This window comes from Rhineura floridana, chromosome 13 (assembly GCF_030035675.1).
Source record: "Rhineura floridana isolate rRhiFlo1 chromosome 13, rRhiFlo1.hap2, whole genome shotgun sequence".
NCBI classification, from domain to species: domain Eukaryota; kingdom Metazoa; phylum Chordata; class Lepidosauria; order Squamata; family Rhineuridae; genus Rhineura; species Rhineura floridana.
Window position 1 is genome coordinate 36,590,353 of NC_084492.1, and position 18,466 is coordinate 36,608,818.

The window sequence follows — 18,466 nt, forward strand, 5'->3', positions numbered from 1 at the left end:
CAGTCTTGCCTCCTTTGCCACAGTCTAGGAAACTTTGCCTCTGTTTAAAAACAGACTTCACAAAGAAAAAGAAAAAAAAGAGCAAGTTATTCCTGTAACTAACTGCCACACAGAAACCCATTTCCTGAAGCTAAGCCTTCACAACTGGCCAGGGTTTAGAAAACCACAGCTGGTGTAGAGAGTAAAGGTTCCTCGGGAAGCGGAGAGGGAAGTGGATCCTTCCCCTCACTCCCCTTACCCCAGCAAAACCACACGCAAGCAAAAAAAAAGGTGTCACCACACCTCCAAAAGGCAGAATAAATGCATGCCCGCAACCTGGATGCCTTAAGTACACCTAGGTAGACCATTTCAGTAGCCGAGCAGAAGTCACAAGGACAGGGAGGAAATTCTCCCTCCCCTTGCTGTTTTGTTCTGGGAAAAGCAGCTGCCTTAAAACGAATTACTAGTATCTGAGAGGCAAGCACCCTAGATGCTGGGGTGGGTGAAGAGAGCCACAATCTCACAGCTGCTACGGCTGAGTACAACCATGCACACCACACGCAACTGCCCCTCCTTGATGCCCCAGAGGAGGAAAGTTTCCATGCAGACACCTGCCTTCCACAGACCAGCCTCCCCCCACCCCTCAAACCAGGTGGACTAAGAGGATGGGAAGGGGGAAGGGGGAATAAAAGCAAACTGAGGAAGCTGGGGAGAGACTCAGAGTCGCCACTTGGGTCTGTCTGCTACATGATCAGAGCTCACTCATCCGTGAAACAATATGAGGCACCAACTCGAAAGTAACTTCACACCACGCTTCTTAATTCACCTTAGATTACTTAAGTGCTTTTGCTGCTTGCTGCTGAATAAAACAAGACTCACCACTTAGGAAGCCAAGCAGGGTGGACAAAAGGAGCCAGATACGCTATATACCCCAAGGGCCGGGTGAAGCCCAAAGGCGCTCAGGTTGCACATGGCTTTCAAGAGAAGGTGAAGGGGGCATGAGGGAGGGATGTGAGGTGTGGGGAGGGAGATAATCACTGGGGCCCAGGGTCCTTGCACTTGCACTAGATTTACCTCCCAGCATAATCTCCTCAACCTCTAGGGTCCACCTTGGCTATATCCCTGCCTGATCCTATTAATTTCAGGCAAATCACCCTTGACAATGATGATCCTGGTGAACCACACCTAACAACAGTTTTCCAGCGTACAAAGTGATATATACACATTCTCCTCTCGCCACAATTCTATCAGCTAGACCTCCGTCTGTGATTTAGCCTACAAAAGTTCCATGAATTGAAATGGGGCTCATCTGCACCTCTACCCTTATGCCAGGGTAATTCTGGCAACAGAGAGGAATCCTAAGTACTTTAATCAAATCCACATTAACCAGCTGTGTTGGGTGTGTAAAGCCCAGCACTGGAGATAGTGCAGAGGCAGGTACCACCTTTTGCAGCCGTTGCCAAAGGTTGCTTACTCGCATCCCATTTTGAACGGGGTGGCTGGACCCAACAGCAACTACCACAAACTACTCCAGATCAAAATCCAGAATGCGCTTCTTTTTTAACAAGCAGAGTGGAAAGGTTCAAACTGGCACATCTAAAGAGTTTCTTTGGGCTGACCACCCTGGCCTGCTAAAAAGATTTATGTATTTCTCACTTCTTGCATAGATATAAATGCTGCTATAAAATTTTTTTTTTTAAATTGAAGGAAGGAGCGAGCAAAAGGAATCATAATCAAGAGTCACCTTACCTGGTAAGTAATAGAGAGGTGGTTTCAGTCCAAACATGGTTTATATCACTGATCCAAGGCATCCAGAGGAAAAAATAAAATAAAACCCAGAATGGCAAAAAGAAAAAAAAGGGGAAAGGAACTGGAGAACAATAATGATAACAATAATAAAACCACACAGTGGTTTTATTTTATTTTATTTTTTTTAAAAAACATCAAGTTGAATCTGAATAAGGGAGGGGAGAAAAGGGAAAAATAATCTAAGTAAATATATTTAAAAAGATATCTTGTCAATTTCACATCAGCGGCCAACAGCTGGACCTCACTTCTTCAAACAGGTACTCTGCTTGGTCTTCTGGTCTTTTCCCCCTTTCCTCTGCCCCCCCACCTTCTTGCCTTTTTAGTCCAGAGAGATGCAAATAGAGAGAGATGCGCGGGCGCACACACAACACAGAGGCACGCACACGCACACAGGCAAGAGAAAAAGAAACTAAAAGGAACCCAGAGGCAGAAGCTTGCAGCTCACACCCCCCATCACCACCTTGTTTCAAAACAGAGAATCTTAGGGATTACTCATTTGGAGAGAGAGGGAAAGCTGGAAGGGGGGAGGGAGGGGGGGAGAGAGAGAGAAGAAGAAGAAAAGGGGGAGGGGGAGAATCAGCCCCCAGACATGTTAGCAGCTCTTTTCTCCATTCAGTCACTTGAATGTCAAGGGTGGTGCTTGGGGGGAGAAGAAGAGAGAGAGAGGGCGGAGAGTCAATGGGTTGTTCTCAATGGGGCTTCATGTTCAGCATCAAATTTTTAAAAAAGGAAGGAAGAAATGGGGGGTGTTGTTAGAAGGCAAGGAGAAGCGAGGAGGGGAGAGGAGGGGGCTCTCGCTCTCTCTGTCTCTGTTGTCAAGCAGGAATGGGGCTTTGTTTTGTCATCCCCCTTAGCTACTGGTTTACAAAAGGGAGAAGGGGGTAGAGGAAGGGTGGTGGCTGAGGGCGAGGGAGGGCGGAGGAGAGAGGGCTGCTAATGCTCAGAAGCGGCCAGCAGCAGTAAAGGGTTCCTGTCTGAGAAGAAGGGATCCTGGGCGAGATAGCAAGGAGCTAAGCAAGCCAGCACACACACAGAGGGAGAGAGAGCAAGGGGTGGGCAGAGGAAGAAAACCGCTGTCTCCAAAAGGTAGCAGGTGCTGCTTCTGCTTCCTGCTTCGCCTTTGGGTGCCTGCCAGATCCTCGTCTCTGTGGGTCCCACCAGAGATTCTGAAAGGAGAAACTGCAGGAGGAAGAGGAAGGAAAGGGCAAGCGAGGAAGAAGGGAGACGAGAGAAGCAGTTTTTGTTATTGCAAAGGCTCCCTCCAGCTACTCACTAAGGCAAAGGCGGACAGAGAAGAAAGCAGCCGCGGCGGAGTGCCCCCCTCGATCAATTTTCATGCAAGAATCATTATCGGTAAATTGGAAATCTGGCGAGCTGACAGCAAATTTGTCTCTCCTAATGAAAGAGAGAGGGTAGGAAATCATCAAGCATCTGTTCTTCGCAGGCTGAAGTCTCCAGCGCTTTAATGCCGGGGAGAGGGGGGGGTTCCCACTGGTCTTTGAGCATTTCAGTCCTCTTGATTTTCACTCAAGCTCTGGGGGTTCCCCCCCCCCCCGCACAACACACACACACACACACAAAGAAAGCACACATTTTTAAAAGAAGAAGAAGTAAAGGGGCAGAAGAGACAAAAGGCAGACCAGGGGATGGATTTCTAAGAGTTTTCACTTCTGATCTTGCAGAGCACAAAAAGCAATTCTCCCAAGGAAACCAATCCATGGGAGGGGGGCGGGGAGGCGCTATATAACAATACAGTTGGAGAAAGGCTAGGAAGGACCTCCAAACAAGTGAACAACATGAACAATCGCTCTCCCACCCTGCCTAATTCTTCACCAGATTTCCCTCCTCTTAGCTCCTGTTTTCCATGTACAACAGCTGTTGGTCCAGGAAAAAAATAATTTCCCCCTCCTGCTCTCTCGCTCTTTCCCTCTCTCACACACGGACAGTGCACAAGCTGCGTCTCTCTCTCTCTCTCTCTCTCTCTCTCTCTCACACACACACACACACACACACACACACACACACACACACACTTTCCTAAAGAGGTGGGAAGAGACCCAAGAGGGGAACTTTTCCCTTTGCTGGGTGACCAAGCCTCCCTCTTTTTCACTCCTCTGCTTGAAGGCAAACTACAGACAAGAACAGCAGGGACAGAGTTAACTATCTTGAGGGGAAGGGAGGGGGGAGGGAGGCTCCCCAGAGCCCTAACCTGCCCTAAACGCTCTTTCCAGCTAGCAGTCTTTGGCAAAACTGACACAGTTTCTAGCAGGCTGTGTACAGGATCAAGCTCTGATCGTACTCTTGGGGATGTCTGGCACTATTTGGATGGCTGGTTGCGTCCCATCACCCAAATTAAAAAAAACCCCACACACAACGAGAAAATGATTACAGGGAGGGATGGCTGAGGTTTAAAGCAGAATCGCCAAATGTGCCACATCTGCACCCAAAGACTCCTGGGAACTGCAGTTTGTTATGGGTGCGGAGAGTGGGTAGGAGAGCCATGTTCCCCTCACAGGGTGACAATTCCCATAACGGTTTAACAATCATTCCCTCTTCCCAGGGAATTCTAACTCTGTGGGGGGACATTGGGGCTCCTAACCACTCTCAGCACCCATAACAAACTACAGTTCGCAGGAGTCTTTGGAGGAAGCCATGATATAAGCGGTACAATGCTGCTTTATATAAGGTGCAGATGTGGCCCTAGACTCAAGAGAGGCCCCACACACAACACAAGCCAGATCTGGGAGGATGGGTTAGGGGGTTACCCACCACAGTCTTTGTTTCCAAACTGGAAATGCAGGATGCACAACACAGAGAGCGTTAACCTACTGACAGATAATTGTGCTCTTCCTTTTTACGTTCTCTATGCAGCCCTGAGTCTTTAAGCATTAAAGCTTATTGGAACAAGAAACCCAGGGCCACGTGGGGCCTCAGGAAGAAGGGGGAGGGCCCGCTTGACTTTCAAGGCAAAGCCCATGAAACTGAACCACAGTGCTTATTTTGAAAGAATCACTATTGCTTAGGCACAGCACATAAATAAAAACTTGAATATAATTTAATTGGCTTGTCTCGAATTTTTCCTGGTGGTTGAAATCTTCAGCAAGTTTCAGCCCAGACGATCTTAACATTTATTAGCATCATCATCATCATCATCATCCTGTCCTTCCTCCCAGAATTCTAACACAGATGCAGTCTGGCATAAGGTCTCTACTTAAAAGGCTTGTTGAGCGTAAGGTCAAAAAGATAACAGAGGTAGTGCTTGTCTAAGATTTAAGGAGAGGGAATTCCAAAGGGTTGGTGCCACTACACTAAAGGTCCGTTTCCTATGTTGTGTGGAATTGACCTCCTGATAAGACAGTACCTGCAGGAGGCCCTCACATGCAGAGCGCAGTGATCGACCAGATATTTAAGGGGAAATATGGTATTTCCGGAATATTAAGTGCTTATTAAGTAGGTAAAAATGATTGTCATTTATTTAACCAGACTGGGTAGGATGCAGGAGCTTGCAAGGTTTTGAGTGTCAGACCTCTCATCTCCAGGCAGAATAGGAAGTTGGCAGGAGTTTTAGCAAGCTGGCTTCCACGTGAGCAGACCTACTTGAGCTGGGGATTCAAGAAGCAGAGTTCCCTTTCCACGCCTCTCCACCATCCTGTTCTTCCCCAAACTGTGGCCTGCTCTTAACACCAGACAGTAAACGTGTGATATCTCTGCAGTGCAAAGAGAAGCCACATCCTGTGTTGATCATGACTGGCCCTTCAAACAGCTCAAAAAGGCAACCCATGAAGGCTGCCTCCTTGGGTTTATGCATGTGCCCCCACCTCTCTCTCAAGTAGGCCACCCAGTCCCAAGCAAAGAAAACAAACTTCTGTGCACATAACCAGCCTTCCGAGAGAACAGCCTGCAATTGAAACAAGCAAATAATTCCCCCACCCACCCAGCCAGTCTGCCCGGATATTAATGTCAGATTTCCACATCATTTCACAAAACGACAAAAGGGAGGAAAACAGGCCATAAAAATTATACCAAAAGCAAGAGGGAGAGTTATTGTCATTGTGCAGTGCTGTTCTGAATCAGGAGACAAATACAAAACACAAGCCTGAGAGTTGAAGGCAGGTGGAAGGGAGGGACTGTTAACTTTGGCTTCAGTTTTTGCCTCTGGTAAAACAGGTTTTGTAGGCTTCTGTACTGTAGCAAAAACCTGAAAAACCTATTTGACCACAGAAGGTGTGTGTGTGTGTGTGAACAGTCCTCCCCCTCCCAAAGCAAAACCACTTTGACTCCCTATAAAACTCTCATCTGCATCCTGTCCAAGTTGGAACAGGCCAAAACGACAGTGAGGTCCACTGTGCTTCAAGATCTCCGGAGATTAACTCATATAATCTATTCACGATGTGGTGCAGTGGTTAGAGTGGTTGGATTAGGACCTGGGAGACCAGGGTTCAAATCCCCATTCAGCCATGAAGCTCGCTGGGTGACCTTGGGTCATTCATTGCATCTCAGCCTAACCTACCTCACAGGATTGTTGTGAGGATAAACACTGGGAACGGGAAGCCTCATGTATTCCACTTTGGGCTCCTTGAAGGAAAGGTGGAATATAAATGTAATAGTAAGTAAATAAATAAAGCATGATCCCAAGGCCAGAGTTGGTGCCAAGCAGTCTCCCATCCAAGTACTTACCAGGCCCAGACCTGCTTAGTCTCAAGAACATAACTGCATCAGGTGCCCTCAAGCCACAGCCTCGGAGCAATCCACACTTCATGGTGCACACAAGAACGAAAAGAGTTCTGACACCAGCTACTAAGCCAATTCAAATGCAAACAAAGAAAGCAAAAATCTATAGGAATACCTTTTGCAGAGTCAGGCCTTTGGTCCATCTAGCTCAGTACTGTCTACACTGACTGGCAGCTGCTCTCCAGGGTTTCAGGCAGGGGTCCCTCCCAGCCCTACCTGCAGATGCTGCTGCGGGTTGAACCTGGGACCTTCTGCAGGCAAGGCAGATGCTCTAACCCAGCCTTTCCCAACCGGTGTGCCTCCAGATGTTGAACCACAACTCCCATCAGTCTCAGCCATTGGCAATGCTGGCTGAGGCTGATGGGAGTTGTGGTCCAACAACATCTGGAGGCACACTGGTTGGGAAAGGCTGCTCTAACCACTGAGCTATGGCCCTTCCATATGGGGGGAAGTGACCAAATTGACCAAAGATGGAAATCCATGACATCAGCCCAGCCTTGGATGCAAGCAAACCCTGTTTCTTGAACGAGAGAGGATTCTGACTTGACATGTGATGCCAAAGAGATCATGATGGGATCTCCCAGGATTTTCCCCAAAGGTAAAAGTAACCACGTGGTTGAGGGATGAATCAGGTTGGTGGGGGGGCTCTGGGAGTCAACCCATCCTCTTGCAAATTGTCCCACACACACACCCACCTGCCATTAGCCCATCAGAGACACACAAATGTTTTATCTTTGTGTCAGCAAATACCTTTTGAGGGAGGGGGGAATTCAGATTATGAAAATAGCATAGCAGTCAGTCAGTCAAAGTTTATTGCCAGGCCATAAGCCAACGCAATCTTTAAAAACATGCATTTACATATAATATACAAATATAACATTAAAAATTAAAACCGTATTAAAATTCACATAATAATAAAACATAAGCAACCAGGAGCCTAGGCAATCACTAAAATCTCTAAAATTCAGTAACAATCAAGTATTTAGCCCTCAATTTTTGGGCAGCAAAACCAAAATGGGCCACCATGTTGGTAATTTGAGGATCATTATCAGAAAGAAGAAAAGCTATAATTTGAGAAACATCAGAAGTACCCAAATTATTTATCACGGGGTCCAGGTAGATAGCTCTTGGTTGTTTATATAAGGGACAGGCAAGTAGGTAATGTGGCAAATCTTCTACCTGACCAGAGAGACAGATACATAAACGTTGTTCCCAGGGGATTTGTTGGTAACGACCTGAAATTATAGCAGAGGGCATGGTTTGGAATCTAAGGGCTGTGAATGCATATCTTAAATGTACATTCTGAAGGCTTAGCAAATAGTCAGCCCTTGAGTGTTCACATTTATATGTACAGAACCACTTTGAAAACTTGCAGTTAAGAATGGTTATTTTATCTATCCAGTTGGAATATTGTGTTATCTGAGCATAAATTTTGGATTTATCAAGAAGATGAGGAGATTGCAAATTAAAGTGGTAATGTTTATAAATGTTCAAGGATCTCAGTTTCCAATAGCATAGCAGTAAAAGCTTAAACAACACCCACCCACCCACACACTTTGGGGGGGGGGGAGGGAGATCCAGACACAGCTCTGCTGGCATCCCTTCTAGCTTGGCTCTAACTTACTTCTCAGGAAATGTAAACTTTCAGAAGCTGCAGTCCACTTTGGCAGATGCTGCAAATCAATAAAAACAACAAGCAGCGTAGAAGGGCAGGGTTGGCTGAATTCTGAAGGGGAAATGCCCCGGTGGGATCTTCCCCTTTACAAGTGATACCTGACTTAACTTCTTCCATCACAGTTTATCTATCACCCCTGTTGTTGAGAGGACAAAAGCAGATGCTCTTAAAACAAAAATGAATTGGTGTTTTAAGGTGCTCCAGAGATCAAGTATTTAATTTTTTTTAAAAAACGAACAGCCACAAACTTCCTCCCCAGCAGTATTTTAACAGGGTACAGTTACAGTCACATCGTCAGTGCAGGTTTACTTCCAAAGATGCTTCCTTTTCCCTCAGGGTTCATCCCAATGATGCAAGCGGAAACAGCTGCTATGATCCTTGCACACTCGTCCTTGCAAGCCACTAAATGGGGCACCCTTGCTCTTCAGCTATGTCATCGCACAGAATTCATGAGACCAAACTGAATTATGGGCAAGATTTTTAACTGCATCACATCTTTTTTTGCCCCCCATAATCTAGAGACCCCATGTCAGCTCCAATGCATGCACAGAGCTCTTGGTGCACACTTGATTGAATCTCACCATGCACACCTTTGTAGGCAAGGAATGCATTTTGCTGTTGGAAAAAACTGAGTACGGCTCTTTTTTTGGCAAGGGAACTCCACCTATGCTTCAGAACTCATTGCACCCATAAAGCAACCTTCACAATCAGGGCAACGTCTTCCAACCTGGACTCCCCACAGATGACAAATACACAGAACATTTGGAGAAGGGCCATAGCTCAGTGGGAAGAGCATCTGCTTTACGTGCAGGAGGTCCCATGTTCAATCCCCAAAGGCATCTCCAGAAGGGCTGTCTGAAACCCTGAAGAACTCCTGCCAATCAGTGTGGACAATACTGAGCTAGATGGAGCAATCGCTGGACAGTAGAAGGCAGTTTCCAGTGTTCCACTCTGAAGGCAGCAAGAAAGCCAGCCCTTGGTTCACACTGGGCCGTCCACATCACTGGGTGAGAGCAACTGGGTGCTATTGCTCTCAGTGTGTGCCATTCATTTCATCTAAGATTTGTATTGGAGCCTTAAGGTAGGGCCTTTGCTGGGGGGTATAGCATCTTTGCAAGCAGAAAGGCAGAATCCCTGGCATCTCCACACAGGCCTGGGAGTGCCCCTGCCTAAAACCCTGCAGAGCCACTGCAAGTCCGTGCAGACACTATTGAGCTAGAAGGATCTGACTCTGTATAGCAGCTTCCCAGGTTCCTAGTCTTGTGCTTTAACCAATTCAATGCTGCTACCTTCCTAAGGACAATCCAGCCACCAGGGTGATAACCAGGAGCACAGGAGGTGGATGGACGGACAGATCTTTACTCCTGGATTTCATTCCCGCATCTTTCCACCAACACCCACACTGAGCGCACCACCTATGCTCGTTTAAGCCAATCACACATCTATCCCCATCCCACCCCCACAATCCCATGTGCCGTCAACTGTCATTCTTTTATAGGTTTTTAATTTGCTAGGATTACCCTAACAACGGTGGTAATTAATACTAACCCCTCCTCTACCGTATATGCTAATGGCATGAGCCATAAAAATTAATTTGCAAACATGTCATTACACAATAGCGGTACAGCCAATAAACCTGCAATTATAGGCCAATCATTGAGCAGGAACAGAGGGAGGGGTGCCTTGCCAATTTGATTTTTTTTCTTAATTACATAAAGCTCTAGAGGAGAGAATTGTTTCTCTCAAGAGAAGTTGGGCTCAGTTTCAAAAACCAGGCTCTGGCTGTGCTGTCCATAACCCATCTTCAGGTGAAAGGGACGGGCAACATCCTGGACGCCTGGATTAGTCCACCAGCCTTGAAACCATGTTAGCAGGGAAGGAAGTTCCTTTTACCTGCCTCTCTCCATAGCGCCCAGACATAGAGCACATGAAGTAACCTTGAAGCAGAAACCAGAATCTTTGAGAATGTGCAGAATGCTTTTCCCAAAAGAAACTGCAGCCAGGCAATCCAGGCTAGTGACTGTGGAGCTATTGCCATCCATCACTGAATCAACATTTAGTAAAGCACCTTACAAGCGTGCCCTCACAACGACCCTGCAAGGTCGATCATTTTACAGAAAGCAAACTGAGGCTGACTTGCTTAAGGCCACACAATGAGCCCACGACAGGCACCTCCTAGGAGGCAAGTCCAACAACGCTCCACTCTCTGGAAGACTGGAATAACCAGGAATATAAGAGGTGGATAGACATTCAGACCTTTACTCCTGGATTTCATTCCCGCATCTTTTCACCAATGAATGTGCCTGATTATCTTCTGATTCTTGTTTTTATACATTACCACTATCCCAGAATGCAAGAGCAAGAGGACCCTAAGCACCTTTGCAGGTAGTGAGGCAAGGAGGCAGGCATCCAACGCTGCCCACTTTTCACCTGGCCACTGCCTCTCAGCAGCCCAGGGTCAATGATTTCTCACCCTGTGATGTGGTTTCCCCATTCAGTAGGCCTGACCCAATTCCCAGAGATGCAAGAAGGCCCCATTAGGTCCACATTGGCACATCTGCCAAAGGGGAGATGCCGGTGCCAGGAAAGCAGAGCAGAAAGTGGTGGGTGTTGCTGGGCTTGTTTTTCAAGGATGGCATGCCTTGCCCACACCCTGTGCCAGGGTGTCAGCTCAGAGAGCCCTCTGTCTGTGTGTGTGTGTGTGCGCTTTGTGCAGCATCGCTCACATCCACTGTGCCAGCCCTTCAGGGCTTGCTAATGGGAAAGAAAAATAGCACTGGGCAGCAGGAGGGGTACTTAAGAGCTGCCACACAGAAAATGAGCTATTGTCTGCTCCCTGTGTACTGAGTGCACAAGCTCACAGAGGGAAAAAAGCATCCTTTCTGGAGAGCCCTTCGCGCTGCCTGAATGGCACGGGGATGGGGGTGTGGGAGAAAAGCTCTCCCTTGCCTTTGCCAAATGCCCTTTGGACCGACAAAGAAACAGGAGGTGGCCCAGCAACAAATCAGAGATGGATGAACAGATATGCTAGGCAGGCCAGAGGTTTTTAAATAAAGCCAGTGAATATTATTCCTATTATGGGTAAGCAAAGATAATAAAAATGATATTTTGTTTAATTGTATTTTGTTTTCATTGTGTCTTATACGTTTGTGATTTTATTATGATGATGTATGTATTTTATCCTATTCTGTTTACCGCCCTGAGAGCTACTTGCTATGGGTGGTATATAAATGCAACAAAATAAATAAATAAATAAAATATTCCTATGTGTGAGATGTTTGTGCACACACACTAATCAGGGCAGTGTCATCTTAATTAGATCTTGTGGCAGGCAAGAGCAGGGTCCATCCATCACTCAGGATCACGTCTGCCAAGGGACAGCACAGCATGTCAGGGTCCAGCCTTGGTCCTTTTTGACAGTGATCTGCCGTGGGAGAGGCTCAAGCTCCGAACCCTCTAAAGACACAGGAACATAGAGAGTCAGGCCATTGGTCCACCTAGCTCAGTATCGTCGACACTGACTGGCAGCGGCTCTGCAGGATTTCAGGCAGTGGACATTCCCAGCCCTACCTGGAGATGCCACTGGGGACTGAACTGGAGCCCTTCCACTTGCAAGGCACGCACCCTTCAATGAGCTGCAGTCCTTCCCCCAATTAACCAATCAGAGAAAAAACAAAAACAAAAGCCAGTAGAAAGGAAGGCTAGATGTGTTGCGGGCTCTTTAGTTTAGCAACAAGACGAATATGGAGCAAGTGGATGTTACATTAACTTTGGGGTTGCTCAATGAAACCGCTGAGCGGCAGATTCTGGAGATACACCACTTAGGAATTATGGTGTTATGTGTATTGTTGGGAAAAATAAATAAATGCCAACCAAACACACCGGTATTTCACATAATGAGTGGGGCTGACCACCAGCAAATTCATGGGGGAGAACCTGCCAATGGCTATGAGCCTCAATTACAACATGGAACCTCCATGAATACAACCTGACCGGGGGGGGGGCAAAAAGGCTGCTGTAGGTCTGATCCAGAGGGCTTTTCTTACGTTCCTAAATTCACTGTGAGTTATAATCTCCTTCTCCTCCATCGCCACCACAATAACATTCCCCACCCCACCCTAAGTGGGAACTTCAAAAACTGCTTTCTCAGGAAGAAAGAAGGGCTCGCTAGTGCCCTCTAGTGTGCAAGATGGTGCCATATCAAGAGGAAAAGCAACCCCAGCTGAGTGTCTGGACAGGGTGAAAAATCTGCCTCTCTTATAAGTAAACACAAATCCCTAAAGATGATCTAGACTAGAGTTTCTAGGCATCAGGCAGGGTTGGAGAAGGGTCATAACACAGTGGCAGAGCATCCGCTTTGCATGCAGAAGGTCCCTTGTTCAGTCCCCTGCCTGAAGTCCTGGAGAGCTGCTGCCAGCCAGTGTAGACAATACTGAGCTAGATGGACCAGTAGTCTGACTCTATAGAAGGCAGTTCCCTATGCTCATATGCTTGCCCAGTTCAGCAGCCTTCCACTAGTGGCTGCTGCCCCTGTTCACTTTGCTTGCCAACCCCGCCTGCACTCCACCCTATAGCACCACCAAGGCCTCCCCCACCCCCTCTGCCAGGCACCCCCTAGCCATCTCTCCATCCCCTCTGCCATGCTGCATTCTACCACTCCCCCCACTGCATCTGCCAGGTGCCCCTAGCCACCCTCCCACTCACCAACACCACCACACACGGGTCGCCAGAGTCCCCCACCAGGTGCACACTGGTTGCTGAAGCGCTCCCCCTCCATGGGTCGCCAAACCTTCTCCCCCCACTCCCCATGGGTCTCTATGCCTCCACCCCCCACTCCCCACTCCCTTATGGCCTTGCTGCTACTACTGCTGCCTTGCTCGCTAGCCCCCCCCGCTGCCCTCATCATCATCGTCACTGCCTTCTCCTCACTGCTGCCATTGCAGCCAAGGTTCACCTCTCCTTGCTTTCCTCGCCTGTAAACGTCATTCTACCTAAGAAAGCTTCAGAGCAGGCATGCACCTGCGCAGAAACATTCACAGGTAGTGTGACACAAAAATATAATGGAAATGGACTGCCTTCAAGTCGATCCCAACTTTTGGTGACCCTATGAACAGGGATTTCATGGTAAACAGTATCCAGAGGGGGTCTACCATTGCCTCCCTCTGAGGCTAGTCCTCCCCAGCTGGCTAGGGCCTGCTCAGCTTGCCACAGCTGCACAAGCCAGCCCCTTCCTGGTTCGCAACTGCCAGCTGGGGGGCAACTGGGCTCCTTGGGACTATGCAGCTTGCCCGTGGCTGCACAGGTGGCAGGGCATGTAACCCCTGAGCCACTCCCGGGGGGGTGATCTTTAGCTAGCCCTTGACACCCAGGAGACACGAGTGGGGATTGGAACTCACAGACTCTGGACTCCCAGCCAGGCTCTCCTCCCCATTGTGCTATACAAGCTATTTTACAAAAATATAATATAGTAAGATATAGTACATGTATGTAAAAACCTACCTTTCCGCCGTACCCTATGCAGCACCTGCCTGAGTATGAGTTTCTTTTGAGAGGTTACCCTGCCTACACACCCAGTGGAGCTGTGGGCTTTCAAGGTCTCCATTCCCTAAAAGACCTGTTACTCACAAGACAGGAAGCAAGGCATCCTTGGATAATGATCAGAGCCCTTTCCCTCTCTCCCCCTTGTCTCGTCTTCAGTGCTTGGAGGGGGCAGCAAAACATCTGGGCCCATCTTACACCTGGGAATAGCAATGGTCACATGAAGCACGTCACTACGCCTCATCATGTAGAGTTGCTGTTCATTTGTATTTATATGTTATTTTATTCTTTGTACGTCGCCTAGAGTGGCCGTTCATATGGCCAGATAGGCGACTTAGAAATAAAATTTATTATTATTATTATTATCAACACCACTTTGCACCAAGCAGGAAGGATAAAGACTTTCTTGCCTGCATTCATCTGCTATTCTCAAGTTCCTAGATGTCTCCCCAAATGCCTCAAGTGTTTCTCTCTGTGAAACTGGACTAAGGTTCAAATCCCAAATCTCCCCAGTTAAAGCAGGGCTGGGGAAACTGTAGCCCTCCAGATGTTAAGAACATCAGAAGAGCTGCTGGATCAGGCCAATGGCCCTTCTAGTCCAGCATCCTGTTCTCACAGCGGCCGGCCAGTCGCCCATGGGAAGCCTGCAAGCAGGACCAGAGTGCAAGAGCACTCTCCCCTCCTGCAGTTTCAAGCAAATGGTATTCAGAAGCATACCACCTCCAGCTATGCAGGTACAGCACAGCTATCATGGTTAGTAGCCACTGACAGCCTTTTCCTCCATGAATTTGTCCAATCCTGTTTTAAAGCCATCCAAGTTGGGGGCCATCACTGCCTCCTGTGGGAATGAATTCTGTAGCTCCTGTGAAGCAATACTTTCTTTTGCCTGTCCTGAATTTTCCAACATTCAGATTCACTGAATGTCCACGAGTTCTAGTATTAGAAGAGAGGGAGAAAAAAAATTCTCTATTCACTTTCTCCACGCCATGCACAATTTTATGCACTTCTATCATGTCACCTCTTACTTGCCTTTTCTTTAAACTAGACAGCCCCAAATGCTGCAACCTTTCCTCATACAGGGGGTGCTCCATCCCCTTGATCATTCTGGTTGCTCTTTTCTGACCCTTTTCCGGCACTACAATATCCTTTTTGAGGAGAGGTGATCAGAACTGTACACGGTATTCCAAATGCTGCCGCACCATAGATTTGTATAGTGACATTATGATATCGGCAGTTTTATTTTCAGTACCTTTCCTAATGATCCCTAGCATGGAATTTTCCTTTTTCACAGCCACTGCACACTGGGTCCAACATCTTCACTGAGGTATTGACTACAACCCCAAGGTCTTGTTCCTGGTCAGTCACCGCCAGTTCAGACCTCATGAGAGTATATTTTTTACTTCAAAATGCAAACTTTACACTTGTTTACATTGAATTGCATTTGCCATTTTACCACCCATTCACTCAGTTTGGAGAGGTCCTTTTGGTCCTTCACAATCCTTTTTTGTTTTAACAATCTTGAATAATTTAGCATCATCAGCAAACTTGGCCACCTCACTGCTCACCCCTAACTCTAGATCGTTTATGAACAAGTCAAAAAGCACAATTCCTAATACTGATTCTTGGGGGACTCCACTTTCTACAGCCCTCCACTGGGAGAACTGTCCATTTATGTGTACTCTCTGCTTTCTGTTTCTTAGTCAGTTCCTGATCCACAAGAGGACCTCTCCTCTTATTCCATGACTACTAAGCTTACTCAGGTGTACCTTGTCAAAAGCTTTTCGAAAATACACTATGTCCACCAGATCACCTCTATCAATATGCTTGTGGACACTCTCAAAGAACTCTAATTAGTTAGAGAGACAGGACCTACCCTTGCTGAAGCCATGCTGGTTCCGTTTCAGCAAGGCTTGCTCTTCTATATGCTTGGTCATTTTATCTTTAACAATACCTTTTAATAGTTTCCCCGGGACAACTGTTAGACAACTTGTTGGCCCTAACTTCTGGCAATGCTTGCTGGGGCTGAGGGGTAGTTGGGAGTCTGGAGGGGCATGGGGCCTGCAGTCTTGATTTAAAGGATCTTAGGTAATTGGTTTTTCACTGTTTTCAACAATGTATTTTATACTGTTGTAACCTGCCCTGAGATCTACTGGTGAGAGGTGGGTAATAAATCTAATGATGGTGGTGGTGGTGATAAATATGGAAGGCCTCTGCCCAAGACTTCAGGGGAAACAAATTGGTCAGAGAAGATGGTTAGAGACAGGAGAAGCAATAATAGAGAAGAGCTTGGGCTGGGAGAGACCCCTGCCTGAAATCTTGCAGAGCTGCTGCCGGTCAGTGTTGACAATATTGAGCTAGACGGACCAATGGTCTGATTCCGTATAATGTAGCTTCCTATAGGTGGTATTCAGTGCGAGTCCTACTCAGAGTAGACCCATTGACATTAATGGACATAATTAACTTAGGTTCATCCATTTCAATGGGTCTACTCTGAGCCTTGTTGGGTTCTGCTGCTTTTATAAATGGCCGTGTGGAAAGAAGGCCAAGGCTGGCAGCAGGCAGGTACACTTTCCAAACACCTGCAACATAGGTGAGGCCAGGCAAGCTCACCTGAGCCTTCCACAGTAATCTGGCTCCACTGCCTGTGCCAGGGAGCGGGCGGAGGTGCCCATACTATGAACACTGCACTGGAGGAAGGCCTTCGTTCAATGAGACAGTGCGTGCTTTGTCTGCAAAAAAGCCCAGGTTCAATCCAGGCAGGGCTGGCTGAAACCCTGGAGAGCTGCTGCCAGGCAGTGTAAGCAATACTGGACCAAATAGACCAATGGTCAGACGTGGTATAAGGCAGCTTGTTATGTCCCCATCTCCTTTCTTCCCTGTGACCCGTATCTTCAGAAAGGAGCATCACAAATCTTGCAACAGGTAAGTGCCACGTCCAACCCTAAGCTATCCCATGCCATTCCTCAAATCCCTTCCTGTACATCATTGCCTAACACCACTCAACATCGCCTTGCTGCCTTCCATCTGTTTCATCAACAACATGCCACCCAGAATTACAAAGCTGCTTACAGTGTTGTGGCTGCTTAAGAACTTCCTAACAATGGCTCATGCCCCTTGGAGGAGTTAGTTACCTGTATGCAAGGCTGCCCATATGCTGCAGTTCCATGGGAGGGCAGAAAAATCCCTGAACACAGAAGCAGGTGTCCAATTCATCTTCCTGAAAAACTTGGATTTCATTATATGTATCTTCCCCCCACACACAAAAAGCAACATTGCCAACCCCTCTGGTGGTGGAGACATGCTTGGAAGCATAGGGCCAATGCCTGTTGAAGTCTCAGAAGCCAGAAGAGTGGTTGGTTGGGGGTGTGGCTTCAGGGTCCTTGCCCGTCCCACTAATATCAAAACTGGAATTCTGCAAATAGCTAAAGTAGCAGATTATGCAAAGTAAGAGAAATTACGCAAACAGGCACAATTTGTCCCAAGCTATGGTCTGAAGGCACATGAGGCCAGCTCCCTGCTGAAGCTAAGCAGGGTCAGGTCTGGTCAGTGCCTGGATGGGAGACTGCCTGGGAACCATATGTGAGCCGCCTTGGGTTTCACAAAAAGAAAGGTGGGGTATAAATGTAATAAATAAATGAATAACGTGCAGAATTTCAATCCCCCCTGCCCTGTTTAGCAAAGAGTACATGAAAGCAGCCACACAGCGACCTGAGTGTCACCATGTCCCCTGCTTTGCTAGATTTCGGCACACATCGAACCTGGGAAATTCCAGTAAATGCAGAAGTCAGAGAAAACTTGGAGTGGCAGAAGGGGGCTGCTGAAGAACTCAAGACCCGACTCTTTCATGTGAATTACATGTTGTGCTCAGGGCAATCCACCTACACCTGGCCTACCCAGCGATGCATAGGGGCACCCTGAGGTTAAACCTCACCTGCCCTCCCTTAGATCCCTAATCAGCCCTGCCTCTCTGGTTTTGCTTGCCTGGAGCAGAGCTGAAGCTTCATTTACCAAACAGAGGCCTCACTTCTGTAAAGCTATAAGTAGAGGCAAAAAGGAACAAGCAACTCAGAGAGAAGAGGGAGGGAGGAACAGACAGGGACACACAAAAAGACCTACCTGTATGTACCTTTACCAGGCGTATCAGCGCCTGTATTTAAAAGTCCAGTTTCCAGTACCAATGCACATCTATACTGCACTGCAAATAACTCACTGACACTTTTCAGTGGCATAGTTTTGACAAACCTGTTCCTACAGAGCCCTGATCTGCACCACGATCAATCAACAATTCCTCCAGTACATTCTGGAAAGGGTTCTGTTGGCTTCCCTGAGGTCCCGGCAGCACATGTTCCAAAATCCCCTTGCTTTGGGGGTCCTGAGTAGCAATAACTTGGAGAGAAGGTGGGACAAACAGCCCCGCTGGCCCTGTACATCCAACTGCGCACAAGACCGTGTCAACCAATAAGCCCGGAGGGGAAAGAGCAGCCACTTTGAGCGCTCATTAAGCGGGAGGTGCTCAGCAAAGATTGCCTGCCGCCACTGACCTTTGATTAAGTGAAATGAAGACATCCATCAAGATTTCTAAAACCGACTCAAGTCGCAGCCAGGCCTCGAATGCCACTTGCAGACCTCTGCTCTGTAGTGGCTGGCTCCATTCGCCAGGAGTCATCCGGCGGGAGGGGAACGAAGAGGGTTATTTATATCAATAGGGCACATCTTGGCCCCCTGATCCGCTGG

At 47.6% G+C, this 18,466-nt stretch overlaps 1 protein-coding gene across 6 annotated transcripts in view; it reads right to left on the reverse strand.

The window, feature by feature from the left end:
- Positions 1-18,466, reverse strand: part of GSE1 (Gse1 coiled-coil protein) — a 428,843-nt gene that overhangs the window by 136,786 nt on the left and 273,591 nt on the right. Inside the window, exon 1 of one of the 6 annotated variants that reach the window (XM_061594428.1) lies at positions 1,729-1,750. The exons of the other annotated variants lie outside the window; for them this stretch is intronic. The gene's annotated coding sequence lies outside the window, so the exon portion shown is untranslated. Of the gene's footprint in view, positions 1-1,728; positions 1,751-18,466 lie in introns of those variants that run through there. 6 annotated transcript variants of the gene reach the window in all.